General features: G+C 53.9%; 1 protein-coding gene across 3 annotated transcripts in view; it reads left to right on the forward strand.

Moving 5' to 3' along the window:
* The first annotated feature begins 3,643 nt into the window (after positions 1–3,643).
* The window catches only part of SLC4A2 (solute carrier family 4 member 2), a 57,746-nt gene continuing 33,697 nt past the window's right edge, over positions 3,644–27,692 (forward strand). The window contains exons 1-2 of one of the 3 annotated variants that reach the window (XM_079996397.1): positions 3,680–3,776; positions 18,337–18,428. The gene's annotated coding sequence lies outside the window, so the exon portion shown is untranslated. Of the gene's footprint in view, positions 3,777–18,336; positions 18,429–24,185; positions 24,300–27,692 lie in introns of those variants that run through there. The other 2 variants (XM_079996398.1, XM_079996399.1) reach the window with 2 other exon arrangements.

The raw sequence follows: 27,692 nt of genomic DNA on the forward strand, positions 1-27,692 counted from the left end.
CAAGAGGGGGAGGGGAGGGAAGTCTACTAAAAAGAATATGGTTTATAAAATTTCGCATATGATTCCCCACCCCCTTTATCTTCTGTTGTGTTGTTGCTGTTGTTTTTATTTTGGTTATTTATGAAAAATTTAAAAAGGCTATCACAAAAAAAGAGGATCCCTGAGTACAGCACATTCCACTCTGCGATCTGGTGATCTTGGGAGGTCCTTTTGCCAGTCAGAACCATCCAAGAGACCGCAGCCAGGTATATGAAGCTATTAAGCCCCATCTTTATTGTTGCAACCCCCCCCCCAAGCAAGCGAAAAGAAGAAACCCCGGACAAAGGTGTGCAACCCTTTTAAAAGCTACAATTTCCCCAAAAACATTTCCAGAAAACACAATTTAAATGCCATGCCATGTCACAAAACGGTTCTGTGATAGACAGAAACTTAAGTCCTTGGCTTGTCACCTTTCAGTCAAGATGTCAGTGTATTGCTCATCTTTCCTCCTTGAAGCAAGGATTCCCGTTTTCTTTTACACTACAGTCACGTTCGTTCCTTTCTCTTGGCCCAGTCTCTTGTGCAAATAGTCCCTGATTGCGAGTGGGTGACTCTCTGCCTGTCCATCTGGTCCAGCCTTGCCCTCTGGCAGCCAAGAGGGAGAGGTCCGAGTTGGCACTCTTGCTCTTTGGGGACGATGGCTCCTCTCGCTCTGACCAGCCCGAGGGCTCGGGACCACTCCAGCCATGTCTTTGTAGGCTGAGTTTCTACCCTTTTGTACAAGCAAAACGGTTTATTTGAACATTTACAGTGTTTTCCGTTGATAAGAGTTTCACGGGCTTATTGGATGATTTCCAGAAGGCACATTTCTCCACTGGACCCGCTGATGTGTGATGGATGAAGTGCTGACAAGCTCTTTCTCGGCAGAATTTGCTCTTTACACAGCCACTCCTATAGAGGCCGCTCTTCCTTAAGGGGATTTTAACTCTAAAGGGCCTGCTAGTGCTGTTTCGGAGTGGATGGCTGACAAAAGGAGTGGTCAGTTTTCGGGCTGTGTTGAAAATGGAGGTTTACTGCCTGATTTCAGTATGGTGGACTGAATGCACTTATGTAAATTGTTTGTTTGTTTGTTATGCCCCGCCCATCTGGCTGGGCATCCCCAGCCACTCTTGGCGGTTCCCAACAGAATATTATTATTATTAATATTATGCTTGAGCTGAGATTCCTGCCTTGCAGGGGGTTGGCCTAGATGACCTTTGGGGGTCCCTTACAACTCTATGATTCTGTGACTCTTGGATGGAGTTTCCTGCTTTACAGAGCCTTTCTCCCTGCAAGCTGCTGCTCCTGTTTCTGGCCAAGGGAGGGAACACAACGCCACCAGCCAGGAACACACACACACACACCCACAAAAAATAAAACCTCTCTGGGTTCCTGGGCAGGAGGGAGCCTGGTGTGCTCAGCTTATCAGGATTGCAATCTTCCCTGTACCTCATTTGCTGGTGCTTTCTAAAGACTGTTCCCTATTAGGAAAAAGGTTTCCAGACCATAAACCAGATGATGAAATCCCCAGTCCAATCAGATCCCAAAATAGCATGATTACCTTATTTTTCTTTAGAAGCCCAAGGAATGCCTAATGAAGATCTTATTACTCGTTTGTTAACTGCCGCCGGATTAATAAATGTCAGGCGCAGGAAGACTCTTAATGTAAACCTCTTTGAAGCTCGGCTGTCGCAAATGTAGGACTCTAGGCTTATGCGCAAGCTAAGAGCCTGGCACTGAGAGCCCCCTGCTGGAAAGGAAAGCACAAACTTTTAGGGGAACCATATTCCTTTTGTGGAATATGCACAGTCTATTGAGCATGGCTTCCGTCCACATGGCAATACTGCGGAACGGTCTCCCTTGGGAGGTTGTGGACTCTCCGTCCTTGGAGGTTTATAAATGAAGGTCAGGCAGCCCCAGTCAGAGTACCTGGAGACATGATTCCTGCATCGCAGGGGGTTGGACTAGATGACCCTTGGGGTCCCTTAAAGCTCTGCAATTCTAGGATTCTACGATAAGGTTACCAGATTTTTTTCTTTCCACCCCCCCCCCAATAAATATTTATTGTTTTCTTTACATATTCTTTCTTACAATACTTTAATCAACACAAAACCATTTTAGGTCTGCTGAGCTTGTGACTTCCCTCCCATATCACATCCATTTACGTATTTTATCTTTTCACTTTTTTCATCTACATTGTAGGAGTTACTTCAGTCCTGCTAGTGTCCTTAAATTTGTAAGGCTATCTTTTAAATATACAATAAATTTACTCCAATTTTCTGGGCATCTCTGATCGTCCTGATCCCAAATTCTTCCCGTCAGTTTGGCTCATTCCACATAGTCAATCACTTTCGTCTGGCATTCTGCAATCGTAGGAACTTCCTTTAATTTCCAGTTTGGGGCCAACAAAGTCCTTGCAGCACCTGTGGCGTACATAAACAGTGTTTGATCTTTTGTCTTAATCTCCTTTCCCATCAAGCCGAGTAAAATGTTACCAGATTGTTTTCAATGAATCCAGGGACACTTTTCAACTTCAATGGATTTTGTATGGGGACTGATTTGTAAATCGTGGGACTGTCCCCGGGAAATGGGGACGTCTGGTAACCTTATTCTACGAGTCTATGAATGATACTTTCATCTGGCTATTGTGCATTCAATGAACCACAACTGGGATTGCTTCTGTTATATTTTCCTCTTTGGAGGGACGGCTCTGTACCTGTTGTGATTGTTTATATTACTATTATTTTCTCTCCTTCATATGCTATTCATTTGTAACTGCTCTGCTTCAGGACAGAGGAAACCTTCCTTTTCCCTTTCCCTCTTTCTTTTTAGTGCCACACTCCCTTCTTCTCTCTTTCGGCTCCTTCTCTCTCTCCTTCCTTCGAGGTGCGCCTGTCCCGTGGGAGACTATGCCAACCTTTATTGGCATAAAGCTTTGGAGAATATGCCAACCTTTATTCCACTGGTGACTCAGCCTCTTGTGGGTTTAAGGTCAAGGGGAAACACATTTCACAACCAAGGCACCTTACAAACTCTGGGTGCCGCCGCGTCTGGGAAGGCACGGGCCCCCTCCTTCTTGCCGGGATCTCGCACGCGGGTCAAGGGAAGGCGGTGAAAGCCTCGCCTGCTGCCTCTGAGCTGGGACGGGATGGAAGTTGATATCCAGTTACACCTGGCATGGAAGAAAGGGGAAAGAGGAGAGTTTTTCTCCCATCCCAGGAAGATGGAGGGCAGGTGAAAGGAAGTTCTTCTTCCCCTAGTTAGACTATGGAGACAGGATGGCCAAAGGCCTGGACGGCTTGAGCGGAGACTCCTGCACTGCGGGGGGCTGGACTAGATCCCTCCCAACTCTACAATTCTAGGATCCTGCGGAAAGAGGATTGCACAAATTCCTGGCGGAGGCGGAGGCTGTCTCTGGCCAGCAGCCAGGCTGCCTCCAGTCCCAGCGCCGGCTCCCCCCTGGCTCCGCGCGCTCTGGCGGTTCTTGCGCGCAAAGCAGGCATCCCCCTGCACGCCTTTTGCCTCCCCCCGACCCTGGGGGTCTCTGCCCGCCCCTCTGTCCGCCTGGGCGGGGCCCCCGCTGCTCCTCTCAGGGGGCGGGGGCTTTCCTGCCGTGCACGTGGCGGAGTCGGGAGCGCGCAGGGTCCAGCTGCGCATGCGCTCCCCCCTGCTTGGCGAGCCGAGGTTGCTTCCTCGGACCTGGAGGGGCCGGGCTGGCGGGCGCGCGCCTGAGGCTGCTGCCGGGGCTCTTGGAGCGGGTGAGTGACGGGCGCGCGCGCGCGAGGCAGCGGCGGCGCGGGAGGAGAAGGAGCGCGCGAGAGGCACCGGCGGGCCGGAGCTGGAGCCTCTCGGGGCCGGGAGACGAGCCGGGGGCGGACTGGGGTGGGGTGCCTGCCTCCCATCCTCTGGCCCAGGAGGAGGGGGGGCGGACGGGCCTCCCGGGGCCGCGCGCTGGGCTCCCTCCTGCTCCGAGGCAGGCGCGCTCTGCGTGTGCTCAGAGGCACGCGCTTGGCGGAGAAGCGAGGGAGCGCCCTCCCTGGGGAGAATCGGCTGAGGAGCCCCCCATCCAGGACTTGCGCTCCGCCAGATTGCCTTTGCCGGTGGGGCTGGGAGATTCCCCGCAGGCGGGACTCGCGTCGGGTCGAAGCTCCCGAACATCCCCCTGGCCGCGCTCCCGGGGCGCCTGCAGCGCGCGGCCTGCGCTTTGGGAGAGCGCCGGCTCCAGCTTCGCGCATTGCGCTCTGCCGGGGCAACCTGGGCGGGGGGGGGGTGTCTCCCTTTCTCTTGCTCAGCCCGCGATGCAGAGGTCTGCCCGGGGTCCACCCCAAAGGCCAGGCGAGCCACCCACCGTGGGGCAGGATCTGAATCCAGGCCCCGGGGCCCCGCAGGCAGAGGGCATCTGGGGCAGGCGCTGCGGGGGCACCCGGAAGCCTGGAGACCAGGGGGATTTGCCAGGATCCATTTCCCTGAGCAGGAGGGATGCCGATGTTTCTGGCTGGGATGGAGCCGCCAGGGACACACCTTGCTGTGGGCGCGGATGATGCCAACACCTTCTCTGGCTTTCTGGGCAGGGCTGGGCGCCGCTGCATAACCTTGGAGGTGGGGGGGGGATCCAGCCTGCAGCCCGCATCCTCTCACCAGGGAGGAATTCTCCAGGGGTGGCTCATTCCTGGCACTCCCTCCCGCCTCCCTGGAGGGCCTGCATTGCTTTGCAGGCCGTGCCAGCCTGTTCAGGCGGCACCCCTCTTGGGGGCGAGAGGGAGGAGTTCCTGGATCCCTGCCCTGGGTCTGTCTGGGTGCTGTGCAGCGCCAGAACCTCAGCTCATGGGCAGCGCTCACCTTTTGCTCCTGATAGTGGAAGGTTCGGGAAGGACAAAAGAAAGTCTGTCTTCACACAGCAGATAACTGACCTGTGGAACTCCCTCCCACAGCCATGACCACCAGCTTGGATGGCTTTCAAAGAGGGTTAGGACAATTGACGGTGGGGGTGGCTTGCAATGGCTACTAGCTGGGGTGTCTGAGTGCCTCTGAATCCCAGTTGCGGGAGAGTTGCTCTGGCGCTCGGATCCTGCTCATGGTTTCCGAATAAGGGCATCTCATTGGCCCCTGTGAGAACAGGAGGCTGGACTAGGTAGGCGACTGGCCTGATCCAGCAGCTCTTGCGTTTGAGGTGGGCGCCACATCCCATGACACCAGTCCGGAAGCCCCAGCTGCTCTCTGCTTTTCCTTTCATTTCTGGACATGAAACCAAGAGCAAGGAAGGTGGCTGGGCCTTTGGTCAGGCCAGACTCTGGGTTGGCAACCTGGCACTTCTGAGTGTTCCTGGCCTGCAGTTCTCATCATCATCATCCCTCCTGGCTTCCACCTGCAGGCAGCCCCTTGGCCCTTCCTCTTCTGACCCAGAGCTCCTTCCATGGTTGTATCCTGGCTTGTGTGGACACCCCACCCCACCCTGCTGCTGCCTTTGAGCCTGGCATTCTCTTCTCCTCACTCCACTGGGGACTGCATTGCAGGGGGTTCGACTAGATGGTGCCTGAGGGTCCCTTACAATTCTGTGATTCACGAGAGGTTTCTAGCAGAGTTCGGATGGGCGTCTGTTGCATAGCTGTCAACATTTCCCTTTTCTTGTGAGGAATCCTATTCAGAATGAGGGAATTTCCCTTTAAAAAAAGGAAAATGTTGACAGCTATGGTTTGTTGGGGATTCTTCAGCTGTGATTCCTGCGTTGCAGGGGGTTAGGCTACAGTTCTTCAGTTTTGTGGGTGCCTCTAAGCATGTGCAGAGTGGCGGCCTCTTGGCAGATGCCGTTGGCAGAGCCCCGTTCATTGTTTCAGAAATGAAGCTGCCCTTCCGTTTCCACTCAATTCTGGCCTTTCTGGCAGGTGCCTTATTCACCTCTTGAGTTTATTACCTGCTTTTCCCACACTCAGAAGGGGCAGCAGCCAAAACCCCAGTCGAAGCCAAAAGAGAGAGGGGGGGCGAGGAAGAGCAGAAGGGGCACCAAACCAGAACCAGACACAGGACAGAACCAAACAGAGGCTGGTTGGGAAATCAAGTTGGTGCCATAGCCTTCTCCAAGCGCAGCAGCAAGGCAGATCTTTGCCCCTCCTCAGGTGGGAGAGCCTTGGGGTGTGCCACGCCAGGCCACCTGGTTTGCAGGCTCCGCTGTTTGTTTATTGAGGAGGCAGCCCCTTCAGGCGTGTTTGTTTGCCTCCTGCATTTATGTCTCCCCCCTTTCTCCACGGAGCCACCGTACGCAATTCTCCTCTCCCTCCTCGTTTAATTCCCACAACAACCTCGTGTTGGGCTGAGACTGGGTGACCGGCCCCCAAGGTCGCCCTTCCTGGCTGAGTGGGCAGATTTGAACCCTCGTGCATCCTTGGTCACAGAACCATAGAATTGTAGAGTTGGAAGGTTCTGCAATGCAGAAATGTTTCCTGGGCTGACACTCCCGTCCTGTAGAATTCTCTCTGTTATATTTCATCTACACCATCAGAATGAATTCTGGAACCAAAATGCTTTTTCTGTGAAGCCTGAGCAGGAGCAGCAAACAATTATAGTTGATAGTTGTTGCTTGTCTCCGCTTCCCCCATTTCAGAATTGTGAAGAATATTCGTGTGATATGAATGGTCTGTGTCACCATTAAGAAAAAGAGGTTGGAACTGGTTGATATACAGTGTTACCTCGGGATAAGAACTTACCGGTAATTCGTTCTGGAGATCCGTTCTTAACCTGAAACTGTTCTTAACCTGAAGCACCACTTTAGCTAATGGGGCCTCCTGCTGCTGCTGCACCGCCAGAGCACGATTTCAGTTCTCATCCTGAAGCAAAGTTCTTATTTCTGGGTTAGCGGAGTCTGTAACCTGAAGCGTCTGTAACCACTGTATCGGCAGACTGTCCCTGGATCAAGAGACTTCCCTTCTTTTAAGTTTTCAAAATTCTTAACCCATCTCAAGGTTGTCCTCTGAACTAGCCAGATGTTTCCCTGAGAATCAATCACAGTCAGTCCAACATTTGAAAAATAAGACTTCAGAGCTGTCCGGTCCCAAAATGGCAACTAGACGTTCCATTTTGGCAACTTCAGCCTCGGTTTAAGGAGCCCTTTGGCCCCTACCTTATACATCTGAGTTTCCCACCCTGCTAGCAACCATTGACAGCCTTCTCCTCCTCTATCAACTTGCCCTGTGTCCTCTTTTAACACCAAAACACCTTCCTTCCTTTGCCTCTCTGCCGTGTTTGGGCTATTTGGCCAAAAAGGCCCCCAGAGCGGTTGGCCTCCTATCAGGAGAAAGAAGAGACAGATGCAGGCTGGCAGCATGAAGGACGTGGCACCCCAAAGAGGACTTTAGGGCCCCCAAATGGCAACCAGAACTAGACCTTCTGTTTTGGCGACTGCAACTTTGGTTTAAGGAGCCGCTTGGTGCCCAGCTGATCTGCCTGGGTTTCTGTCCCTGCCTCCAGCTCCCCTGTCCTCAAAGGGCCTCTGTGGGAAAGTGGGAACAACTCTCCCCTCCTGGGCAGCCCGTATTCAGGGGAACAGTGGTACCTCGAGTTACAAACGCCTCAGGTTACAAACTCTGCTAACCTGGGAGAGTTAACTTGAGTTGAGAACTTTGCCCCAGGATGAGAACGGAAATGGTGTGCCGGCGGCATAGCGGCAGCAAGAGGCCCCATTAGCGAAAGCACGCCTCTAATTGAGAACAGTTTCAGGTTAAGAACAGAATTAAGTTCATTAGTAGAGGTACCAGTGTATTTGTGGAGGCAGAGCAGAGCCGGGTGGCCAGCAGCCAAGAGGCCAGAGGGGCTTGTCCTGGCTGGAAGAGTCCCAGCTTGGCAGCTAGATTTCTCTCTGCGGTGAAAGAGGCCGGCAGTTGCTGTCAGCAGAGTTCCTGAGGCTCATTGTGTCGAGTAATTAGTGGGTTTTGTTCTCGGCCCCTTGCGCTCCCCGGGGTGGGGAGGGGGCCTAGGTGAACAGGTCCAGGGCTGCGTAATTGCAGGCGCTGCCCCACCCACCTGGGAAGCAGCCGAGGAGAACCTTGCGGTGTTTTTGGGGCTTCCTTTGTGAGATCCTCATCTCTGCTTTCTCACGCTCAGGGGGAAGGGCCTGCTGTGGGCCTACCATCGCAGGAGGGGGCCGGGCGGCCGCTTATGGAACCGTACCATTTGAAAGCGTTGGAAGGGAACCCCCAAGGGCCATCTACTTCAAGCCCCTGCAAATCTGGAGACGCAGCCAAAGAATCCCTGCTTAAAAACCTCCAAGGAAGGAGAGAGAGTCTTTCAAGAAAGTCCACTCCACAGTCAAATAATAATAATAATAATAATAATAATAATAATAATAATTTATTATTTATATCCTGCCCATTTGGCTGGATTTCCCCAGCCACTCTGCGCGGCTTCCAACAAAGTATTAAAATACCGTGGTCTGTTAAACATTAAAAGCTTCCCTAAACAGGGCTGCCTTCAGATGTCTTCTAAAAGTCTGGTAGTTGTTTATTTCTTTGAAATCTGGTGGGAGGGCGTTCCACAGGGAGGGCGCCACTACCGAGAAGGCCCTCTGCCTGGGTCCCCCCTGTAACGTGGCTTCTCGCAGGGAAGGAACCACCAGAAGGCCCTCGGCGCTGGACCTCAGTGTATGGAAGCTGCTCAGAGTGGCTGGGGAGACAATTATTATTATTATTATTATTATTATTATTATTATTATTATTATTTTCTTAAAGCAACAGGGAGGCTGCTTCTGTTTCTTTGGTTATAGAAATTATTGCCCTGAAAATGAATAAAACTAGCCACAAAATAACAGCATACTGGAGCAGAGATATTGCGGGGGGCGGGGGGTGTCCTTGCAAGGGCTGCTCCTCTCTTCCACTGCCTTGGGAGGGGCTGCTGGGCAGAGCATCTTGACCAGGAGGTTGTACAGCTGGCATCCCGCCCCCCAGTTGCCCCCTCCCTGTGGGAATCCTGGGGGTGCCCCCTGGACCAGGAGCAGGCACAGAGAGGGGGGAGCTGAGATTCCGTCCCTGGCTTGGCCTCAGTGTTAAAGGAGGGCTCCTTAAACCGAGGCTGAAGTTGCCAAAACGGAATGTCTAGTTGCCATTTTCGGGCCGGACGGCTCTGAAGTCTTATTTTTCAAATGATGGACTGACTGTGATTGATTCTCAGTGAAACATCTGGCTAGTTCAGAGACAACCTTGAGATGGGTTAAGAATTTTGAGAACTTAAAGAAGAAAAGTCCTTGATCCAGGGACTGTCCGCATATATATTAGCCTATTCAGACTTCTTTTTCTTAATGGTGACCATTCCTAATGTAGGCAGATTCTTCACATGTGTGAGCAGGGTGAGGGGGGGGGGGGAGTGAAGACAAGTGCCAGCAATTCATTATAACGTCGTTCACTACTCCTGCTCAGACTGCCCAGAAAAAGCATTTCGGTTACAGAAGTTCATTCTGATTGTGCAGATAAAATATCACAGATAGAATTTAGCAGGACGGGGTCTTTGTGTGTGAAAACAGTCCCGATCCAAGGATCCCCAGGTGGCCGAGATGTCAGGCCCCATCCTGGCTCACAGGCATCTTCACTTGGTCACAAGTGGTCAATAGCCAGGTGCAAAATGAACCCTGGGCAGAGCATCTTTGGTGGAGCACCTGCAGGATGGGCTCTTGGTCCTGTTGGCCCAATTCTGTGGCTCTGCCCCCCAGCTGAGACAAAGCAGCCCCCCCATTGAACTTCAGGCACTCCGTGGACACTTTTCAGACGTCTAGTTAATTTAAACAGATTATAACTCTTTTGCAACTTTGCATTTTGCGTAGAAACAATGGCCTGTAAATTGTATCAAAAAGCTTTGCGTGGAGAAGGGCGCCTGTTCCGTCCCTGCCAGCATCTTCAGGGAGAGCTAAGAAAAACCAAACCCAAAGTGCGGCTGCTGCCCATCAGTGTTGACAGTTCTGAGCTAGCTGGGCCCTGGTCCTCCGTCTCCGCTTCTCCCTCTCCTGTCCTGCGTTCTTCCCGGTCCGACCCCTGGAGTCTCTTGCCGGCCCCTAATGATGGGTTGTGCGGCTGGCTGGGTTGCATCTGCCACATTGGTCTGGTTTTGAAGTCTGGGTTGTGGGGCTGGAGGTGGGCCGGTTTGTGGGAGGGAGGGGAAGGGCCCCAAGCCAGCCAGCCCAGGCCTGCAAAGATGTGCCGGTCAGCTGGTTTTCCGCAGAAGAGGAGAGTCAGTGGCTGGTCCTGAATGGGGGACGGCGCTGTCAGGTGCTGGTCCCAATCCGTAGAACTGGGGAGGATTCAGAAAAGGGTGAGCAAAATGGTCCAGGAGTGATGCCCCTGTGAGGAAGGCCTGCAGCACTTGCAACTTTTTAGTTGAGAGAAAAGGCAAGTCAGAGGCAATGGGATAGACGTTTATAAAGCTTTTCTTCCTCTCTCATAACACTAGAATTCATAGGTATCCCATGCAGTGTTAGACATCTGCCTGGTGCGTTTTGCTGCTGGCACTCATCCAGGTGCAAATTCCTGCAGATTTCTGGGCATCAGGTTGGGGACCGGCGTTTAAAAACCTCTGCCTTAGTCCATTGCTAATGCCATTTCCATTCCCACTGAGTGTGTTTCTCTGTCTTGCATCCTGGGACAAGGAGACTGTTGGAGGAGTAAGCGGCAGGCAGGCAACGTAGCTGAGAGCATAGGACAATGGAATCATAGAAGGGACCCCAAGGGTCATCCAGTCCAGCCCCCTGAAGAATAGACATCCCATTGTGGCGACTGCAGCCGAGGTTCAAGATGCCCTTTGGTGCTGAGCTTGTATATCGGAGTTTCTAACCCTGCATGAGGTTGAAGGTTGGAAGATTCAGGAGAGGTACAAGAAAGACCTTCATGTGGCACTTAGTTGAACTGTGGAACTCCCTGCCACAGGAGGCAGTCATGACCACACACCTGGTTGGGTTTCAAAGAGGGTTAGGGCAAATTCATGAAGTGGGAGAAGGCCAGCGATGGCGACGAGTCAGCATGGCTCTGCTGTGCCTCCATGTTTGCTGGAAACCACTGGAAGGGAGATGGCCGTCGAGGAGGGAAGGGATTTACCTTCCCCCAGGTCAGGCTGCCCTCCTGACAGGCCCTGCGAGAGAATCCGGGGGCAACACAAGGCGCTTCTGCTGCGCCCTGGAGCCTGAATTGGGAGGCAGGGGGGCCCAGAGCCGGTCCTTGGAGCAAAAAGTTGGGCCAAGTCTTCCCCTAATGATGATGCGAATCCCAGAGGCCCCTGTGAAGCCAACGGCACTCTGCACATGGGCAGAGGTAGGCCTGCTTCCATCACTTCTGGGGGCCCTTCCAACTTGAGCTGGAAAGCAAGTTTGAAGACCTGCCTCCGGCACCCCACTCGTGGACAAGGGTTGTGAGGTTTCCCCAGTGAGTAACAAGGGCACCAGAACAGCTTGGCTGGTGCTGGATGAGGCCAGAGGAGGCCCATCTGGGCCAGCCCCTCTTCTTCCAGTCGCCAACCAGATGTGTGGGGGGAACCAGCAAGCGGGATCTGAGCAGAAGAGCTCTCTCCCCTCCTGGGGTTTCCAGAAAGGGGGGTTCAGGAGCGCCATGGAGAGCTCCCCCCTCCTCTTCCATGAATTTGTTCTCATCCTCTTTCCAGCCCACAAGTTTTGCATATCACTCATTTCCTGACATGACGCATCTTTGGTTCAGAGTTTCCGCCTCTTCTTGATTCCGAGCTGAAAAGTGGGGGGGAGGGGGGCTTTTGTCGGCCTGAGGCCTCATTCCCTGATGGCCAACCTAAGGCCCGGGGGCCGGATGCGGCCCAATCGCCTTCTCAATCCGGCCCACGGACGGTCCGGGAATCAGCGTGTTTTTACACGAGTAGAATGTGTCCTTTTATTTAAAATGCATCTCTGGATTATTTGTGGGGCATAGGAATTCGTTCATTTCTTCCCCCAAAATATAGTCCAGCCCCCCACAAGGTCTGAGGGATAGTGGACCGGCCCCTGACTGGAAAAGGTTGCTGACCCCTGGCCAAGGTTATGGGGCCAAATGTAAGGGGTGTGGCCGGAGGCGCAAGTGGGCAGAGACCCCCCCCCCCAAAAAAAAACATGCATCCACACACATGCATACAAATAGTTGCAAAGAGGCAGGCATTCAGACACATCTGTTCGTTCTTGACACCCCTGTGCCTTTGTGCTGCCATGCCTGCTCTGCCTGGGCTTGGACCACGTGATCTTTTGGATCCCTTCCAACACTTCCATTCTGTGATTCTATGAACCTAATGGCGGCACAGGGACATTTTGGGCACTGGGGGGTATCGCATCGCTTGGGGAGGTATAGCCTTTCCTTCCGCAGCTGCGACCCCCCCTCCCCAAAAAACAGCCCCCCCCCCCGGAAAACCTCCTAGTGGCTCCCTGGGTTTTTTCAGGTCTAATCCTGGCACTGGTGGGAGGGGAGGAATACCAGAGCTCAATGGGCCACATCCAGCCTCCAGATCAGGAACAGGGTTATTTATTGCTGCTAATCAAATTTATCTAGCCACCCATCAATAAATATTCCCGGAGCGGTTTGCAAGCATAACGACGTTAATTAAAAATACAATATATAATTAATCTTGTGGAGAATAATTATCTGGTCCAACCCCTCTCCTGGTGCAGGACGTCCTGTCCTCGGATCGAGAGTCAGGCAAGACCGTCAAGGTAGATATCCCTCTGAAATCTGGAAGGAAAGACTCTCTCTCTGCACTTCTGCCCCACGAAAAGTGCTCCTTCCCTCTCTGCGGAATCCTGAGCTGAACGTCTGCAAACCGTCCTTGCCAGGTGCAAATAATTTTGCCGCCAGCCACCTGTGCGCAGCCTAGCAGTTCTTCCATCTTGCCCCAAAGGTGCTTGGGAGAGATTGTCTGCAAGTGTTTCTGTGCCAGCGCTGGAAGCCTCTGAGTCAAGAGGGGCAAAGTGGAGCGCTCAGTGTTAGAGAACGGCTTTGGTGCAGTGAATAGCATGGAAACCTGACGGTTAACTCTGGGAAGGACAGAGAGCAGCGTATCGGAGGTGGTTTCGCTCTGAATGTCAGACACAGCACTGAATCCAGCAAGCTAGAATACCCCAAAGGGACAGATTCATTGTGGGTGGTGGAATTGACCGGGGGGGGGGGCACCCCTAGACTGAACCTTGAGTGGCACCCAAAACCTGGCACAAGAGGGAAGGGTTGCCCAACCACTTGGGAGCAGCAGCCACTGTGCTATTAAGTTAAATGTGCATTTAACTGGCCAATTGCCCAGAAAATCCTACACGGCCCCATTTGACTTCCAAACAGGAAACTTCATCACAATGAGGATATTGGTCAGCGATGGGAGTTTTAGTTCAACCCCCTATGGAGGGCACCACGTTGGCAACCTTAGTAAAGGCCTGGTAGTGAGGCAGTGATACAGTTGAAGCTCTTTTGTTTTTGTTGTTGTTGTTGTTTTAATATTATGATAGATTTTATTAAAATTTTGAAGGTTACAGAAAGAAAAATAGAAAAAGTTAAACAAACAAAGCACAAAAAAACACACAAATCCAACCTTTACATAACTTTCTTTCCTTTGCTTATTTCCTTGACCTCCTCACACCTCCCTTTTTTGTATTCTAGTTCAATTAGATATTTCAGCAAGTTCTTTCCATCTTTGTTTTTATCCTAAAAAATTATCTTGACATACTATAATTTTACATTCTCCTCTTTCACTAATTACCAATTCATTTTTACCTAATCCTTTATAACATTTCTGCTAAAACCACATAGCTTCATTCCAACATCCTTCTAACATTCCTTAATTTTACAATGTTTCTGTAGATAAACTTTAAATTTTTTCCAATCTTCTTCCACCGACTCTTCTCCCTGGTCTCGGATTCTGCCAGTCATTTCCGCCAGTTCCATGTAGTCCATCACCTTCATCTGCCATTCTTCCCGGGTGGGTAAATCTTGTGTCTTCCAGTACTTTGCAATAAGTATTCTTGCTGCTGTTGTAGCATACAGTTGAAGCTCTTTTGGCCTCCTTTGTGCAAGTTAGGACTGGGCAATATATCAATATATCATCGAAAACCGGATGTCATGATTTTGGTTTCATAATTTTTGACCTGGCAATATATTGCAAATCATGATGTGTGTGCGCCCTGTGCCGAAATTACAATGGGAGGGAAACCGTGGAGCCAGGCAGGCCTCTCCCTAACTCCACCCTTATTTCAGACATTGCAATACATATATCGTCATGTATGGCTCATGATATATCACGATGTTGAAAACCAGACATTGCCCAGCCCTAATGCAGGTAGGGGGGGGAGTTCGGTCTGTAGGAGCAGCATTCTGGAAATTTGCTGGAGTCTAGAGGTGGAAATGTTCTAAAGTGCATCCTTCGACATGCATAATAATGTATTTTGTCCTCATTTTGCATTTTTCTGTTGTGAACTGCTCTGGGATCGTAGGGTGGAGGGCAGCATGCAAACTTTTATCATCATCATCATCATCATCATTGATAATATGGCAAGGAAGTAGAAAGGCAAAGAATGGAGGATTAAATCTCTCCCAAATGATCAGGAGTTGGAGAAGTCATTGGAGACCCGAAGGCTTCTTTTGAAAAATGCAAGTTCTGTCTGAATGAAGAGAAAAGGAGCACAAACTTTGGCCAAAGAAGAAAGTTAAAGTAGATAGTAAAGGATGCTAAAAAATAAAAAGGCTTTGAAGAGCACATTGGTAAAATCATTGAGACCAAAGGCCAGAAGTGTTTAACTACATTTGTAGCAGGAGACCATCTAGGCTAGGAAGGGGTTAACCCTTGGGTGACCAGGGGGTCAAAAATGTGCTAAAGGAAGACAAGGAGACTGTGAGGAAACAGAATGACTTCTGCAAGCCTATGCCTGAAGGATTGGGAAGAGAGTTGCACTCTGTTCATGCTCCGAAGCCTCGCCCATTTATTTCTGGGGCTTTGTTTGCTCTGGTGTTTTGAAATCTGGTTCCGTGGCTGAGCTCTCGCAACGCCTGATTCAGAGGGGTCCCTCCTTGTCCCCTTCCCTGTGACAGCCACAAGTCCTTGGAGACACCTTTTCATCTTCTGCCCTCCAAGGACCAGGCAAAAAAAACAGGAGTTGTGGGTCCTGATTAGGAGAGGGCAGAATTCAGTTAAACATTAGGCGAGATTAAGGGAGCCAGTGCTGACTGACTCCAGAGATCCAGGACAACATTCCCCTTATCCGGCCAAGATAAGAAGTGGAACAATGGGGAGAAAGGCACCTCCTGGGGACCCCTTGGCCAGGAGAAGGGGCAGCCCCTGCAGATGGGGCTCTCTGGGGCCAGGCCGGACCAGGTGCCATCACCTCCTGGAATGGACTTGTGGGTCTGTGCCCCCTTTCTTTTTTCCATAGGGCAGGACGTTTTTGGGGTGCAGCACTTTGCTGCGTTTTTGTGTGGCCAGGTGTTAGGGATGTTAGGGGAGGGGCAGCACTGTTGGCTATTTGCAGTATAGCAGCGGGGCAGAGAGCTTGCTGGGGAGACCATGCATAACCAGGAACTCAAAATAACTTTTTAACAAGGTTTTAATAACAAACAAAAAAAACTCCTTTTACACTAAAGATAACAACAAACCAGACCCAACCACCGACCCACCCCCCAGGGTAATGGGAGAGGAGCTAGGTGCTGCTTCTTATATACACAGCTTGATTAACACAACTCAGCAGCACCTGCTGTGTTTCACAGCTGCAAGACTGGGTCTCGTTATTTGCCCTGGCCCTTAAAGACGTACACAACTTGTGAAACAATAAGGAACCTTCACATTTTACAGTGACCATTCAACAAGCACATCTGGTGGGGGCACGTCCTGCTCCTTTGGGGTCATTCGCCCATCTTGGCTTCCCTGTGCTCAGTTCTTACCCGTGGCTCCTAGAAGCTGCCAGCAGGAGACAGAGGCCACAATCCCAGGGAGGGGAGCCAAGGGGTCTTGAACCCTCAATGAGTGATTTGCGGGGGCAGCACTAGACGACCCTCGGGGTCCCCTCCAACTCTACAATTCTGTGGTTCTGTGACATTTGGAGAGGGAGTCATAATGATGTATAGTCTGCTCTAGGGGGCTTAATTTGGACAGAATTGAGTCCACACTTCCAGAGTTAATGCTAAATGCCGTTTTTTTCGCTCCATAAGACGCACCTAGTTTTTAGAGGAGGAAAAGAAGAAGAAAAATAGTCTGAATGAAACGGTGGATGTATGATTTTTGTGGTTCATGCTGTGGCCACAGACATGCTATGTGATCTGATGGTGAATTTGGGGTGACCCAATGCAAAAATCCTGAGGATCCATGTTGATCCGTGCTTTCTAACCACGTTTTTGCGCCATTGCGGCCCCACACAACAGTGGGTGCATGATTTTTTTGGTGCAGGCTGTAGCCATGGACATGCTATGTGATCTGATGGTGAATTTGGGGTGATCCAATGCAAAAATCCTGAGGATCCATGTGCTTTTACCTCCCCCCTCCCAGGCAGCCTCCTTTATCTCTAGAGTCCCTTATCTCCCTCCCAATCGCTTGCCAACCAGCTGCTCAGCGGCTTTGTTTCAACACCCCCTTCCCTCTTTCTAAAAAAAAAGCACAATCTGCTTTTTGCCCCTGGGCAATTCAGCTCCAGGGACCACGCATTCGCTCCATAAGACACACAGACATTTCCCCTTACTTTTTAGGAGGAAAAAAGTTCGTCTTATGGAGTGAAAAATACGGTATGTTAGCGGCCACCAGAGCCACTAGAGGGCCATGAAATCTTGTGCCCTGGGCTTTTTAGACTCGTCTCCCCATCTACTCTCTGAAAACCAAGGGACAAATTGGTTGCCGGGTGTGAAGTTTTCCCCAGCCCTCCTACCCCACGGAACTTCTTCTTTGGCAATCATCTCTCTGATACCTGCTTGGTTTCCCCTGCCAGAAAGGACTTGAAATCCTTCCTAAACTCAGACCTGGACGCAGACACCCTTGCCTTTGTCACGCCAAGGTTAGACTACCTCTGTGCTCTCTCTGTGGGGCTGCCCTTGGAGACGGTCCAGGAGCTCCTGCCAGGCCAGACTGTGGCGGGTGAGGTGTCTGCCATCTCACCTGAGGCTCCTTGTGGTCCCTCGCTTCTTTACCTGCTCATTTTTGGTGCTGCCATTCTCATTTCCTGCTTGTTCATTTATGCCCCTCCTAATGCCTGAATGGCTTCCATTGACCTTTGAGGCCCCCAATGGCCTGGACTTTTGGGGTCCTTCCAGCTCTACAGCCCCATGATTGTGTGATCTGCCCTACAGACTTGCTCAAGTTTTAAGATCTGCCTCCCATTCATAGAATTGCAGACTTGGGAGGGAGCCCAAGGCAAGAAGAGCTGTTTAACAGCAGAGGTTTTTAAGCAGAGGCCATCTGTCATGAGGTTCCTGCACTGCGGGGGGTGGGGTGGACTAGATGACCCTCAGGGGATCCTTCCATGATTCTAAGCAGCCCCAACAGAGTTTGTTCCACTGGTCTTTGAGACGCAGCTTTGAGTTTTCCTGATCAGTCCTCCTGACTTCTGACTGTGGCTTTGTTTTGCTGTTCTGCCTTCTTTGCATAGCTTTGCATGTTTTCAAATTACAAGCAGATAAAGAATTGTATGTGCTGGATCAGGCCACAGGCCCCACTGGCCCAGCCTCCTGTTTTCACAGCAGTTGCCCAGATGCTGGGGGGGGGGCGACCTGCAAGCGGGACTGGAGCCCCAGAGCCCTCTCCCCTCCTGGGGCTTCCAGAAACAGGGATTCAGAAGTACGGCCGTCTCTGACTGGGGAGGGCAGAGTCCAGCCACCCTGGTTTTCAATAGCCCTTTCCTCCTGCACAAAGTTGCCCTGTCCTCTTTGGAAGCTGCCCAAGTTGGTGGCCCTCCCCGCCTCCTGTGGCAGTGAGTTCCGTAGGTTAGCTGCCCCCTGCGTAAGGAAACTCCGCTCGTATATTTCGCAATTTGCTGCACCGATGCATTGCTTAAGGGGAAGCAGAGACGAGGACGCACTTGTCCTTTGTGCCACGGGCAGCGTTGTGACTCGGGCAGCGCTGTGCGATGCCCTGTGCGCTCTGAGTGCCTGTTTGCATGTATTTCCCCTCTGCCTGGTTGGGGGGCTCAGTGTGGGGCCAGGCATGCTGGACATTTGGGCAACCAGCCACGGCACTTGGTGGCTGCCTGACTATCTCCTCGCTCGTACAGGTTCAGAGGCGGCTCCCATCCCCTCTTGCAACCCGCGTCTGCAGAAGGGGTGTCCCTGGGGGTGAGATGGATGGGGGACCAGCAGCACCCACAAAGAGGGGGCTCACCCCCTTCCTGGATGTCTTCTTTTTCAGTATCCTATTCACTGGCCGAGTTTGAGATGGCAAGGCCTCCTCTTCACTGCCTTTCCTGAGGACTAGAGACCCTGTAGGAATTTGGCGAGGAGGTGAGTGCACCCCCTGCCATTGGACATGGGGAGGGTGAGCGGTAGAGTGTTGGGTTTGGGGTTTGAGTCTTATACCACCTTTTGGGGGCTGAGACTGAGCAGAGCAGTAGGAACCGGGATGCTGTCCAGCCACCCCTTTCTGCCCCCTGCTCAAGAGAAAGCTGCTTCCTTGCGCAGCCTTTGGAACCTCCTGCCACCAGAAAGAGTGGCTTCCTCCCCAAACAGGCTTTAGAGAGGGAGGTTTCCAAGGGCACGGGAGGAGCTGAGTCACTTCTGTGTTTCCCATCAGGGATGAATCAGGGCTTTGGGGAGGGAAGGGGTGTTCCTGGCGGAGGACGGGGGGGGGGGGAGCGGCCTTTTCTGAGTGTGCTTTGCCCGGCCTCCTCTGCTGGTGGGGCCTTTGCAATAGGCAAATGGGGGATGCCACACTTCTCAGTCATGGGGCACCTGCCTGGAATGCAGAAGGACTCGAGTTCGAACCCTGACAGCATCTCCTGGTAGACCCAGAAATATCCCCAGACAGCGACTGCTGCCAGTCAGCGCAGGTATGACTGATCTAGATGGTCTGACTAAGGCGGCTTCCTTAATGAGGAGGGGAGCTTTGCTGGGGGGTAGAGACAGTCTGGGGAGGGGGCTTGCTGGGTGTGAGGGACAGAATGAGCCCCCTTCTCTGGAAACTCCCTCTTGAAAGTGTAGGGCGGGGCTTTGTTTCCAGACTTTGTCCAGATGTGGCTGAACTACAACTCCCAGCAGCCTCTGCACCCTCCAGCTGAGTATCTGGAGCAGACACCCTCAACCTTGGCCCTCCAGATGTTTTGGGACTACAGTTCCCATCATCCCTGGTCCTGTTAGCTAGAGATGAGGGGAGTTGTAGTCCCAAAACATCTGGAGCGCCGAGTTTGGGCATGCCTGATCTGGAGGGCTTCTGGCCGAGGACTCCTAGATTTATAGCATTGCAGAGTTAGAAGGGACTCTGGGGGTCATCTATCCCAACCCCCAACGTGGGCCTTAAACCTGGGACCCTCGGGCTGAGTTTTGTGCTTTGACAAGTGGCTCCTTCCTCGTTTTCCTGGCTGCGCTGTGTGTGCCTTGTGTTGTGCAACCGGCTGCATGCTGACTCGGCTGTCCGCAGTGAAGGTGATTTGGGGGCTGGGCTGGGGGGCAGGAAGTGTGGGGGGGCTGCTTGTGGGGCCGGATTTCACAATGGCGGCCCCAGGTTGAGCTGCGGGTCAGGGCGCTGCGCCAGCCCAATTATTCCGCCCTGTCAAGGGGAAGAATGTAGATTTTCACAGCGCGGTGGGGGTCTGCCGGCCGCCTCTGGAACTGGGGGGGGGGGGGCGGGGAAGGGGACCCTGCCCCAAGAGCATCAGCCGCCCTGGGGCAGGACATGGGGGGTGACACGAGGGTCCTGGGCCAAGTGGGGTCTGGGGGTCTGTCTAGAGCCGCCATTCGTATATCGATAGTCCTTCTGCTCAGTCCCGCAAGGAGCACATTGGACCATAGTTCCGGAAGGGACCCAACGGTCATCTAGTCCAACACGCTGCGTTGCAAGCTGTGACCCCCAAACTAAGCTAAGACCCACTCCTGCTACCCTTGCCCAGAAGTGGGGAGCAGGGGGGTTGGTTTTTGGGGGGGTTGCAGCTGCAGAAAGAGGTTCTTCCTGCTGGTGCCCAGGAGAGTTTGCCAGCTGCAAGGTGGGCAAGAGGGCAAGGCGGAAAAGGGGTCAGGCCCAGTGAAGGACACCGGGGGGAAAGGGGTTGCAGAACCCGGGTTCCAAAAACCCGACCTTAATGAAAAGCTTGGTGCAGATTGCCTGAGCTGTGATTGTTGCCTTGCAAAGGGGGTGGACTAGATGAGCCCAGGGCCCCCTTCCAACTCCCTTCCAGTTCCACGATTCTCTGCCGCCCCGCGACTGACGGGGGCCGCCATCCTTGCTGCCCCCCCAGATGCCAAGTGGGGACTTGGGGGTGCTGTGCCTTTGACTTTGGCCGGATGGGGACCCCCACGGCCGGCCAGGACAAAGATGACGCAGCGCTTGCCCCGGCTGGCACTGCCCACCCCGGCCTGCTGCTGGCGCTGCCCCAGAGGCGGCTCCCCACGCCTCATTAGGGCCGCTTAGGGGGCAGTGGGGGGCCTGAGTGGCAGCCAGGAAGGGCAGGCCAGACGCAGGGAAGGGCAGAGCGCTGCCTCTCCTCGCCCGGCCCTCCTCCTCCTCCTGCCGGCTTGGGGGGCCTCTGGCGGCCCATGCCAATTAGCCCAGCGCCTGCCGTGGGGCAGGAGGGCCTTTCAAGTTCTTTGGGGTCACTGGAGGGCTCAGGGCACCAGCGGGGGGCTCTTGATGGCCAAAGAGCCTCTGGCCATAGGCTCAGCCCTCCCCTTCTGCCTCCACCAGAGTCAGAGAACCAAGCAGTTGCCAAGTTGGAAGGGACCCCCAAAGGTCATCCAGCCCAGCCCCCTCCAAGGCAGGAGTTGCAGCTGAGGAATCCCTGAGAGGTGGCTGGACAGGGTCCTCCATTCATGCCATTAATAGGATTATTACTTTATTATTTATACCCTGCGGGGAGGGAGACCCTCTTAGTCTTTACATCTGTAAGGAAGGGAATCTTGCCTATTTACCGCTTTTGAATTTATATCCTCATTTAATCCCCAGAACAACCCTGCAAAGGAGGTCTGGCTGAGAAGCAGGAGCTGCCCCCCCCCCCAGACCGCCCCCAGGGAGCTTCGCGACTGAGTGGGGACTCGAACTCTGGCCCCCCGGGTCCCAGTCTGACACTCTGCTAGACCCCACTCTCTTAGGGGGCATATTTGGGGGGTTGGGCGCTGGGTCTGGCCTTGCATTTGACTGGCCTCTGCTCCCCAGTGATGCCCTCTAGCAACACCCCCCACCCTGAGCCCCCCACCCCTCTTTGCAAGCAGTTCAGGGGGTGGTTGCTTGCGAGGGGAAACCGAGGAAGGAGGGGAACATTGAAAGTGGGGCTGTTTGCACTTTCAGGCTTCCAATTTACTGCCCCATTTGGCCTCGCCGTGGGGCAGAGGCCTTCTCTGGCTCCCCCTTTGCATTGCTGGGTGGGCTGGATGACCCTTGGGGTCTACTCTGTGATGTTTTAACACAGGAAGAAAGAGGAGAAGCTCAGCTCGGCTCTCCTTTCTTAGTCCAGGATTCTTGCGCTGCGATTCCTGCTTTGCCGGGGGTCAGACTAGATGGGCCTTGGAGGTCCCTTCCAACTCTGCGCTTCTGTGATTCATTGATCCCTCCCCTTTGGGGTGTCCCATTGGCCAGGGAGGCTTCCCCCTGGGGGGTCAAATGAGCCCCCCCCCCTTGCAAAGAGTGAGTGACGTCCATCTGGGGAGGAGGGCAGAGGAAGGAAACTGCCTTTCTGAGCAACTCTTGACTTCTCTCTGTGTGTGTCCCTGATGACCCTCCCTGCCCTCCTGTGTCACTTGGGGGGTGCAGAGCTTCAGGGGAAGAGCCCCATGGAGTCCCTTTGGGGTCAAATATGCAAAACCCCAGCCCAGCATGCCAGCTGGATTTCCATACCAGCCCTCCCCACAGCGGGGTCCTTCCCAGGGCCCCCTGCCCCCCAGCTCAGTCGGCAGAGATGGTCACGGGTTCGAGCCCCAAAAACGTCCTGCATGGCAGGGGGTTGGACTAGATGACCCTCGGGTCCCTTCCAGTGCTACAGTTTGAAGATGGATGGATTGATTGATATCCCATCAAAGTGGCACACGTGCTTCTCTCCACAACAGCCCTGCCGGGTAGGTCAGGCTGAGAGAGACCCAGGGAGCTTCCGAGCCGAGTGGAGATTCGAACCCTGGTCTCTCCCAGGTTAAGTGCCTGCTCAGGCCATGCCTTCATTTTCCCATAATGCCTTTGGGCCTGGCTGCATCCTGAGCTAACTCGGAAGGGGGGAACTGGGGTGGTGGGTGCAGAACGGGACCCGCCTCCTGGGGCGGCTTTATTTCTCTTGGGGGGTGTCACAGCCAAGAACGCCAATGTCCCCACCAGTGCAGCCATTGGCGTCTGCATGGCAGCGGAAGAAGGAGAATCTTCCTCCCTCCCCTGGAACTCTCGAGATGGAAGGGTCCCCCAAAGGTCATCCAGCCTGACCCCCTTGCCAGGCAGGCGACTCGGTTCAAGAATCCCTAGCAGGAGACCACCTGAGCTCTGCTGAGAAACCTCCAATGAAGGAGAGCCCCCCCGCCCCGCCTTCCAAGAATCCATTGAATCCTAGAATTGGAAGGGGTCCCCAAAGGTCATCCAGCCTGACCCCCTGAAAGAGAGTTTCTGAGAGAAGGTTCTGAGGTGGGGAAGGTTGCCTGGGGATGTGTCATTCATGCCCCCCCTCCAACTAGGTCTTACCTGTTTGCTGCTCCTCCAGGACAGGTGAGCTGTCTTGCCTGGGGGCAGAAGGGGGGCAGGAAATAACCAGCCTGCTTGTGGGGGGGCAGGTAATGACCCCCTATCAGGGCCGTGGGGCCAGAAGAGGGAGAGGCTGTCTGGGTGATGGGGGGGGGCACCCTGCCGCAACCCTGGCATTAGCAGCAGGGGTTGGTTTACCACCCAGGCCAGCCACCCTGCTGACACAGCAGCACCTGCAGGAGGAGGAATTGGCTGGAGACTGGGGGGGGAGAGGTGGCGGGAGACTTGCAAGGTCCCCACCCCACAGCACGCCCCCCCCCCGGGGTGCCTTGCCGAGGGCCCTCACCTGCCCCCCTGCTCCAGCTGCACAATCCCAGGGGTGTCTCTCCCTTCCCGCCATAGAAGCCTGGAGCCGGAAGGGAACCCAGGCATCATCTAGTCCACCCCCATGCCGGCCATCAGGCCAGGGAGCCCCCTCCCAAGACTGGCCCACTTTCAGAGGAGCCCCGTCTCCCCCACAACTCACTTGGCTGGTCTTTTCCCTCCTCCCCAGCTGGGCTCTCTCCTGCTCCTCCACAGTTCACCATGGAGCTGTGGAACTCCCTGCCACGGGGGAAGAGGTGGCCGGAGACCTCCATGTGAATCCAAAGTGGATTGGAGAGGAGAGAGGCTCTGCTCTGCCCTCCAATTTCAGAGGCAGCCGCTCTGAACCCGGCTTGGGCTGGGGAGGGCAGGGTATAAATAAAATTTTATTATTATTATTAAATGCTTCTGAATCCCAGTGGCTGGAAGCTGCAGGAGGGGAGAGTCATGGTCAGATCCTGCGTTTCCCGAGAGGGGCATCTGGGCTGCCCTATAGATCAGGCTTCCTCCACCTCGCCCTCCAGATGTTTTGAGACTACAGTTCCCATCATCCCTGACCGCTGGTCCTGCTAGCTAGGGGTCATGGGAGTTGTAGGCTAAAAACATCTGGAGGTTGGGGAAGCTTGCCCTAGATGGTCCCCTTTGGGGCCCCAGAACCCGCTTTTTGTGGGGTGATGGGCAGGGGTATGGAGAGAGGGCCTCTGAGCATGCAGAGAGTGCTTTCCACACGTGGGGGGGGGGAGAAGGCAGGGCAGGGCAGCTGTGGCCTGCGCTCTGTGTGTGTGTGTGTGTGTGTTTGCGGTGCCCGCAGGAGGAGTGGCCAGCGCTGAAGTGGCACTTATGGGGACCGGCGTCCCTCCCCAAACCCTTCCTTGCTGCTGTGGGGACTTTTCCTCCCCCCCCCCCCTCTCCCTGCCAGGAGGCAGGTATAAAAAACTCTGCAGCCTCCTCCGAGGGCAGTGCCAGGGCAGCCGCTTGGGCAGAGGGTGCCCCCTTCTCCTGCGGCAGCTAGCTGCCTGCCCTCCCTCCCTGCCCAGGCGGCCTTTGGCAGGATTTCCTGCTTCCTGAGCAGCTCCCGGGCAGGAAACCCGCCGGACCCCTCTGCCCGCCCCACGGAGGAGGAAGCCGCAGCCGCAGGAGCCTATGGGGTGAGTGGAGGGGGCCGGTTCCTGGGTGCCCAGAGGGGAGATTCCTGGCCGCTGGCTTCTGGAGAGAGAAGCCGCTGCTTCCATTCTTCTGTGGTCCGGAGGTGCCCTTCCGGGGGTGGCAATGGCCCCCCAGTCACAGCTGGAAGGGGTCCCAGGGGTCATCTAGTCCAACCCCCTCGTTGTGGTTTGGCTTCCCATGTGCAGAGTGCTTTCGGGTCTTCCTTCCTTGGAGGTTTTTCGGCAGAGGCTTGTGGATGCCTGAACTCAGATCCCTGCATTGCCGGGGGGGTGGACTGGATGACCCTGGGGGGTCCCTTCCACCTCTGCCGTTCTCTGATTCCCACAACATCCAGCGGGACATGGAGTTGAGTCTCTTTTTGCCAAAAGAAGTGGGAAAGGTATAATAATAATAATAACAACAATAACAATAATTTTAAAAAATTATTTACATCCCACCCTCCCCAGTCAAAGCCAAGCTCAGAGTGGCTAACAGCAGTAAAAATAACACAGTTATTATTAATATTATCACTATTATTACTATTAATATTATCACTATTATTGTTGTTATTATTATTATTATTATTATTACACTGTGGTTGTTCTCCTGATGGATAAAGGTTGAGGTGGAGGGAATATTTTCCAGCTCCCGCAGCCTCCAACCTGCTCAGCTCAGTGTTGTGGCCTCTGGGGCTTATTCAGGGCTGATAGAAATGCACTCTACACATGCCCCAAGGCGCAAGGTTGCTTCACAGTATGACATCCCTCAGCTTTCAGGGCTGGATCTGGGGGGCCTGATCTCTTTGGACACTTCGTGTATGCTGCTGTTAGTTTGGGTAGCCTCTGAGCCCGCGCAGAGTGCCTTTTGCTCTCCAGGGCAGAGGCAGAGTCTCCTCCCGGCTTCTGCACCCTCCTGGATCTGCAGAGGCCGTGCAGGGCAGGGGAAGGAGGAGGAGGAGGAGGAGAGGTTTGTGTGCGAGGCTGGAAGAGGAAACCTGCTGCGTCCGCAAGGAGCCTCTGAGCACGTGCTGAAGGGCAGGGGGGGGGCAACTCTCGTGATTCATCCTCAGGATAGTCTTACTTGCTCTGTGGAGGCGGCTGGTGGCTATTTTTAACTGGGTCTGGGCGGGTGGAAGGCGCCTGGCGCTGGCTCTGCCTCTCCAGGCCTCTCTCTGGGGGTTTGCAGGGGCCCAGCAGGTGCTCTTTTAATGGGGGGGGCAGGCTGGCAGATGGGGGAGTGGCAAATGCTGGAGGGCTCCCCCCAGCAGTCAGTCACTTTCGGGGTGGCCTTGTGGGCTGAGCAACAGAGCCGGGCAACTGTGCCACCTTGTGAGCTCAGCTCTGCCCCTGCTCTGCCCATTGCACAGCTGGAGAACTGAGGCCACTGCTGCCAAGCCCATCTTTGTTCTCCAAGGAGCTCAAGGGGGCATGCATGGGTCTTCTCCTCCTCCCCCCCCCCACTGTTTTATCCTCCCAACACCCCTGTGAGGAAGGCTAGGCTGAAAGAGCAGGGACTGCTCCCAGTCCCACCCACTGAGCTTCATGGCCAAGTGAGGATTCGAATCCAGGTCTCTCCCATGTTTTTATTTATACCCCGCCCTCTCCAGCCAAAGCCAGGCTCAGGGCGGCTAGCACCAATAACATTACAATGAAAACATAATAGAAAAAAATAAAACAAAGCAATTTAAAATACAGGTTAATATGCAATTTAAAATGCAGCCTCATTTTAAAATAGCTGATAAAACAAGACCGTAAGGGGAGGGAAACATGAGGGTCAGACCGAGTCCAAACCAAAGGCCAGGCGGAACAGCTCTGTCTTGCAGGCCCTGCAGAAAGATGTCAAGTCCCGCAGGGCTCTAGTCTCTTGTGACAGAGCGTTCCACCAAGTCGGGGCCAGTACTGCAAAGGCCCTGGCCCTTGTTGAGACCAATCTAACCACCTTGCGACCTGGGACCTCCAAAGTGTTGTCATTTGTGGACCTTAAGGTCCTCTGTGGGGCAGACCAGGAGAGGCGGTCCCATAGGTACGTGGGTCCTAGGCTGCATAGTGTAAAACTGGGTCTGGGAATCCGACTTTCACGTTGGTCACGAGAAGCAACTTTCTAGTCCTTATTGGGGCTGCGGAACTTGGCCCGCCCCCTCGGGGGTGGAGCTTTCAGGCCCAGCCTTGTACCAACCACGCCCAGAGGGTAGAGGTGCCCTGCTTTGGTTCAGGGCGCCCAGTTGAGAGAGGGTATTTCTGGCCAGCCCTTTTTCTCTTGGAGCCCAGGCAGAGAGGCCAGTGCGGGGAGGAGGGTTTTAAGCCACCTGTCATGGAAGCCTTGGCTGTGGGTCCCGCACTGCAGGGGGTTGGGCTGGATGACCCTCTGGGGTCCCTACAAACTGTCGGATTCTTTGCTCTCGTGGTCCAGGAGTGAATCAGGCAACTCCATCAAAACCCAAAGCCTTCTCCATCTCTCTCTGCTGCAGTCAGACCCCTTCCAAGCCCCCAAGATTCACTGTCCTCCTTCATCCCCCCCCCCCCCCAGTTTTAAACCCCATTTGACGAGCAGCCCTACTTGACCCCTTGTGGTCAAATAAGCAGGGATCCGCTGAGCCTGTCTCAGCGCATGGGGGGGGGCGGTCCTGAAGCAATCTGGGGAGGTGGGGAGCAAACATGAAAGGAATTGCAGGAGGGGAGTGGCAATCCTGTCTGAGAAGAAGTCCCTGCCCACCCCCCCACCCCCAGGGCAGAGGTGCCAATAGAAGGAGCAGGAAGGATGGTGGCTGAACGTGATCCCTTCGCAGAGTGACCTTCGTCCTCCTTGGAAGGCTTTGTGCTTTCTCGTAGCGCCTGTGCCTCTCTCCCTGCAAAAGCCATGGAGTGCTAGAATTGCAGAGTGGGAAGGGGTCCCCAAAGGTCCTGTAGTCCAGCCCCCTGATTAGGCCCCTGCAGGTGGACCTCCAACCTCTGCTTAGAAACCTCCACCTCCCAGGGAGGCAGCTCCACTGCCCAACGGCTCTTGCCCCCAGAAAGTTCTTCCCACAATTTAGTCAGAATCTCCTTTCTTGCAACTTGAAGCCCTGAGTTCGGATCCTGCCCTCCAGAGCCTTCGGTTCTTCCTTGGTCAGACCCGACCTGGGAGTCCTGGGTCCAGTTCTGGGAGCCACATTATAAGAAGGATGCTGACCAGCTGGAAGGGGGGCAGAGGAGGGAGAGCAAGATGACCCAGGGTCTGGAAAGCAAGCCTGATGAGGAACAGTTGACAGAGCTGGGGGTGTTTAGCTTGGAAAAGAGGAGACTGAAAGGAGATATGAGAGCCATCTTCAAATATCTCAAGGGAAGGGGGAACAAGCTGGTTTTCTGCGGCTCTAGGAAGCAGGACGCCAGCTGCCGGATTGAGATCTGTGCGATGTT

The sequence above is a fragment of the Podarcis cretensis genome, assembly GCF_951804945.1.
Source record: "Podarcis cretensis genome assembly, chromosome: 12".
Classification (NCBI taxonomy): Eukaryota; Metazoa; Chordata; class Lepidosauria; order Squamata; family Lacertidae; genus Podarcis; species Podarcis cretensis.